The 5,963-nt window shown below is 40.7% G+C and overlaps 1 pseudogene; it reads right to left on the bottom strand.

The window, feature by feature from the left end:
* Positions 1-3,341: 3,341 nt before the first annotated feature.
* LOC109267469 (60S ribosomal protein L5-like) lies at positions 3,342-4,295 on the bottom strand (annotated as a pseudogene).
* Positions 4,296-5,963: the final 1,668 nt, after the last annotated feature.

Here is a 5,963-nt window from a genome sequence, read left to right as displayed (position 1 = left end):
TGGAAGGGTTCCTGACATATAGTAAGTGATATATTCGTGTTTGCAATGGTTATTTTCACCACATCTAGACATAATGTATGTATCTTATGAAGTATATATTGCTTTTCCCATAAAGGAAATAAAACTGAGGAAGTTACATAATAAATAAGTACCAATTTTGAATAGAGAAAAGAAAACTAATATTTCTAATTTGGGGAAGTCATGGATGCTTCTTAGAAGAATAGGCTGATGAGGGGCACGTGGGTGGCTCAGTCAGTTAAATGTCCATCACAGTTTGAGGTTTGAATAGGTTTGAGTCCTGAGTCGGGCTTTGTGCTGACAGCTGAGAGCCTGGAGCCTGCTTCAGATTCTGTGTCTCCCTCTCTCTCTGCCCTTCCCCCACTCATGCTCTGTCTCAAAAATAAATAAACATTAAAAAAAGAAAAGAATAGCCAGATGACTACATATGGGAGGAAGGAGACTATTAAAACAGGAATAGATGGAGAAAAGAAGAAAACATGTCATATCCTGGTGTCAGGTCTCCTGGGGGAGGGTACCAGATGCATAAGACCTAGAGCAGCAATGTCATTTCATTCCTTACCTATTTATTTGGCAATAGTTAAATATATACCATGATGCAATTATGATGAGGAACAAAAGACAATAAAGAAACTAAACCCCAGCCTCAAATATAAGTAACGTGTTCTTCCAGGAGAGAAGATGTAGAGGGTAGAGATTGGTCATTTTCATGCCCTTTTATTATATTACTTTCTAATAAATTTTTTAGCACTGAGTAGGTGAAATTTTCCAGAGAGATAATACTTTGAGGTCCTTTTCTATTACTGAAAATATCATCAGAGTTTGTCCTCTTGATGATGGCTTCAGAATAGGGGTTGCAAACTCAAATCCTACAGGGGCCATAAGGGACAATAAACCAATGAAGCATTCTGAGTATAAGTGTAGGAGCACCAGAATGTAAAAGTTGGGGTCTAGACCATGGAAACTTTGGGAGCACACAGACTATATAAAGGGCATCCATTCTGGAGTAGGTTATTGCCAGGTCTTTTAAATCTTTGAGAGAATTCAGAAATACAGAATTTAACATGAAAGCTCTTTTTTTATTTAAAAATTTTTTTAATGTTCATTTATTTTTGAGGAAGAGAGAGAAACAGAGTGTGAGTGGGGGAGGGACAGAGAGAGAGGGAGACCCAGAATCCAAAGCAGGCTTCAGGCTCTGAGCTGTCAGCGCAGAGCCCGACATGGGGCTTGAACTCATGGACCTTGAAATCATGACCTGAACCAAAGTTGGACGCTTAACTGACTGAGCCACCCAGGTGCCCCAAAAGCTCTTTATTTTTAAATACTGCATCAAATACTGTAAACAAAATAGGTGTGCCAAACAAAGTGTGTTTGAATATCATTTTTTAGCCTTTGGCAACCAGCTGGAATTTAAACAAGCAATGACATATAGTGGGTGCTGTTGTCTTTCCAGCTGTCTGAGAAAACCCAGAGTTCCTGCTCCAAAGCCCACCCCCCACCCAGATACCCTCTACTCTATCCTCTCACACCCACTGGCTCTCCAGACAATAAGCTGGACAACTGAAACCAAGAGTCTTACTGCCAAGGTATTGCTGCTGAGATTTTCAAGTTTCAAGTCCCTGGTTTAGAGTGAGTCATCTCAGATTCAATTAATGGAGAATTCCTCTGGGTTTGTCACCATTGGCAGAGGGGGAAATGACTCAGACAGAGGAGTATGCAGTGCCTAATGGGTCCAGCATGTGAGGGCTTTTGAGATTGCTGGGTATGGTGCTCATGGTGCCCAAAGGGAGCACAGAGGAGGGCTAGAGGTTACAACATGCTCTCAGCTAAATTCACTGCTGGCTCTTTTGGACTAAAAAGAATTTGAGATATTTGCATCTGACCTCAAACATAAAGTAGGTCCAGCATCTCAAGGAGATGTATTATTACAAGCTCTCTGTTTCCTTCCCCAGCCTTATTTCCTTCTGCCTGCCCAAACTGTGCACTTTGCATCCTGGTATCACCAAACTACTTACAGTTCTCCCAACCCCCTTTCTTGCTTTTATACCTTTGTAAATTCCATTTTGCCTTTCTGGAATACCTTTGGCCTTATATTTATATTTTGCCTTTATTCCACAGTGCCTTGTGCATGGACAAAGGTTTATAAAACTGTATTGAATTGAATACAGTCACTACACAGCCCTGAAGTGACCACAGTGTGACCTGTCTCAATCCTGTGGGTCAGACCTAAAGCATCATTGACTCAGGCTCTGCCATCTAAGCCCTTCTGAGTTATCTGCGGGCATAATTGGGGTGATTAGAGCACAGAAAGTAAGAATGCACAGATAACTGAGAAGCCAGTAGTTTCACCTTACTGCTATCATTCACTCACATTTAGGAAACATTCATTGAAAAAATACTTTGTCAGGCATTGTTCTAAGCACTGGGGATACAGCAGTCAGGAAGAGGAATCTCCTTTTCTAAAGTTTCTATTATATGTGGCAGGGGAGAAGTAAATCAGTAAATATAAACACTAGAATACCAGGTAACATTAAATTCAATGAAGAAAACCACACAGAATAATCTGATACAGCTAGAATAGTTGGGGTAGGATTTTCAGATAGAGTAGCAGTGTTGGTCTTTCTAGGAAAGCATTTTTTTGTGTGTGTGCTGAGACCTACATGATTAGGACTCATGGTAAGACATAAGGGAAGAAAGTGCATTCCCATAGAGGAAGGAATGACTGGAAATGTTCAGAGCTTGGAATGAACTTGGTGTGTTCCAAAAAGAAAAGGGCAAGAATGGCTGGAACAGCGTTAGAGAGGGCAAGAAATAAACTCTGAAAAGTACTCAGGTGCCAGAGAATGAAGGGCCCTGTGAGACCACAATAAGGAATCTGAACTATTGTGAGTGTGATAGCAAACCAGTAGAGGGTTTTATGCAGCTTCCTGTATGTTATGACTTTCCTTCAGTTGGTATGGATTGCTGCATGACAAGAGGAGAAACAGTAAAATAACTGAGACTGAGATTGAGGACTGGATGCCCCTTTACTTATGGACCCAATTTCAGACCAAAAGGCCTTTATTAGTCGTATTGAGAAAAATGCCTTGGCAGTGATATTAGGAACTTGTAGACTCCATGAGGTGCAGTATTATTGAAATGATTGGACATGGACTGTGTCCTTTCTTATGCATACAAATATCTTTGTGGGCCTATATTCCTCCTTTGCATATATAATCTAGTAGTATAGTGTTTCTTAAACCTTAGCATATGTATGAAACACCCACAGATCATGTTAAATTGCAGGTTTTGATTTGATAGACTTGGGGTGCTGCATTCCCCCCTTTTTTTAGCTGCCTGGTGAATAAGTTTATTATTGTCTTTATCTGAAAAATCTTCATAGAAAATTGTGGTTTGGTTTATTAGCTCTCAGCAGCCTGCTCCTAAGCTCTAAGGAATCTTGCCTTCTGAACTACCTAATCTTTCTTCTGGACAAGAGACATTTGGGGGGACGGTTTCACCTCTTCTTCTTAACTTATTTCTTAGGCTTCTTCTTATAAACTGGATTCTCTCATATAGCAGTGTGAGCTTTCTTAAACACCCCCATCATGTCTGGAGTTATGTTGTTCCTTATGTAATGAGAGAATTGTTTCTTGTAAGAATCTTCATCTTTTCCCACTAGGTAATGCATATAATCTGCAACTTTCTGACCCAGGATGTTCTTCCAGTATACTTCTACATTGAATTCCTTGCTTTCTGAACTATACCAGGGAATTGTTTGAACTGTGAAGGATAGACAAGCCTCCATCCACAGCTCCCTTGAGGGCCCCATAAACTTTATTTCTAGTAGTAGTTCTGGCAAGCCCTGTATCCAAATAGCAGCTGAAGGTACCAGGTTGACCATCAGTGCTTTCCACATTGTATTCATCTCTAGTCACCTCCATTTGGCCTTCATAGGTCTTGTCCATACCAAATGAGTTAAGAAGACTGCAGGCCAGCAGCAGGCTGGTACAATATGCTGCAACATAATTTGTCAGGCCAACCTTCACACTTTGGGAGCTCAAGAGCAAAGCTACACAAACTATCATATCTCCTTCTCTACAGGCATAAGCAATCTGACAAATGATATGCATGAACTATCATCCTCTATTTAGATGTGTTGTACTTATTTTTATCCTGAATTACCAAGTGTTTCCAAGCATAGTAATCATTTTACCCTCTCATCTGTTTCTAAATTTCATTTGGTATCTCTTGAAATAAGCCTTATTCTTGACACTTTTAACAAACCCCATCCTGTGGAACAAAGGCCAGTCAGTGTCTATGGCTCACCACAGACCAACTGGGGTGCTGCATTTCTAATAATCTCCCAGGTGGTGCTGAGGTATCATGTAATCAGATTATGCAGTCTGAGGACTACATTTTGAGAAGCCCCTTTGACCAGGATGCAATCAGAGTCCTTCACCTGTTTTCAGTTTACCTGTTCAGATTCAATCTCCTTGGTTCCAGGGTTGGAGTGACCTTGTATAAAAGGAGATAGAAGATGAAAAGTGATGTTGAAATCATACCTAGGCCCATGGGATCCTGAATTAAGTAGCGAGGCCAGATGGACTATGTCAATTCAAAGTCCTCTCCATTTTAAGTGGTCATTCCAGATGCCCTCCTAAGGCACCAGGGCCATTTGTTACAGAATCTCCTAGAAGACAGAAGGCAATTTGAAACAAACCTGAGCCCTGAGCCCTGAGCACCCAGGACTGGCCAGTGGGGCCAGCTGACCATAATCTAATGGCACCCCATTTCTGTTTCCTAGAAACACCAGGCTCCCCTAGCCTGTTCCTTCAAGGAAAGCTCTTTGTATTGCTTCAAAGTCTTGCACAGGATATTAGCCACTTCCTTCTCTATAATTCATCCTTCCACTTTGCCATCTGGAATATTTCTCTTTTACAAGTGCCTAAGTTGTTACAGTTTGAGGCAGTTGAATCTTAAATTTGGTAATTTATTGTTTTTAATGCTTTCTTCCCCAAATTCATATTTTGTGGTTTGAAACAGACTCCAGCCAGGATTTCTGCTTCCTAGCTAGACATCTGGTGGTCTGCCCTTTCCAGGTCTTCTCTGGGTTTATTTTTCAGCTTCCCACTAGTGACTATCAAGGGTTTCTTCAGTTCACTCCTCCCATTGCATCCATTAGTTTCTTTCATCTCATCACTGCCCTGAATGCCTAGGACAGACCCCTTATGGTGGGAGCTAAGATAGAGTTACTGGGGACCAGTAGGCTATAATTTCAATTGCAACACAAAGCTCTTGCTGTGCCTGAAATATCTTCCTACTGATACTTGAAATCCTACCTTTAAAAACCATTGGGGTTATGGGTCATATAAATAATAGGTAGAAATAAGTACAAGGTAAACAGTGAGATTTGAGAGGAAAGGGACCTCACAATTGTTGAATATTTACTATGTGTCAAACTCTGAACTGGGATAGAATAGGTAAAATCACCCTTACTCTGCAGATGAAGAAACCAAGTCTCCAAATGTCCCAAGGAATTCTGATTACAGAATGGTGGGGTCAAGACTTGAACAAGATCTAACTCAAAGCCCATGTGTTTGTCATCAGGTTAGTATTGAAGAATTACATGAGGGACAGGACACAAGGCAGAGGATGTAAACCAGATTCTGGGAGGTATTTAAGGGTGGGATAATTGAGTACAATCAAGCCAGGAGGCACAATGGGCACAGAATTTCCAGAACAAGGTACCAGCTACTAGATATAAACTTCATATTGAACTAACCTTGGCATTACTTCAAGATTTTTTGAGCTTCTTATTTATGGCAAGAACTGTACTTCCAGTCTGGTTAGCTTGAAGCTTGTAAGTAAAAGTGAATGGCAGTAATCTGCTTTATGGAAATTCTGAGTAGGAGTAGGACAAGATTAGTTGATCCCTGGAACTTTTTCCATGATTTTCTTTGAAG

Source organism: Panthera pardus, unplaced genomic scaffold (genome assembly GCF_024362965.1).
Source record: "Panthera pardus isolate Hobbes unplaced genomic scaffold, ASM2436296v1 HiC_scaffold_2, whole genome shotgun sequence".
In the NCBI taxonomy this organism is placed as follows: domain Eukaryota; kingdom Metazoa; phylum Chordata; class Mammalia; order Carnivora; family Felidae; genus Panthera; species Panthera pardus.
This window is presented reverse-complemented; position numbering and strand designations above follow the sequence as displayed.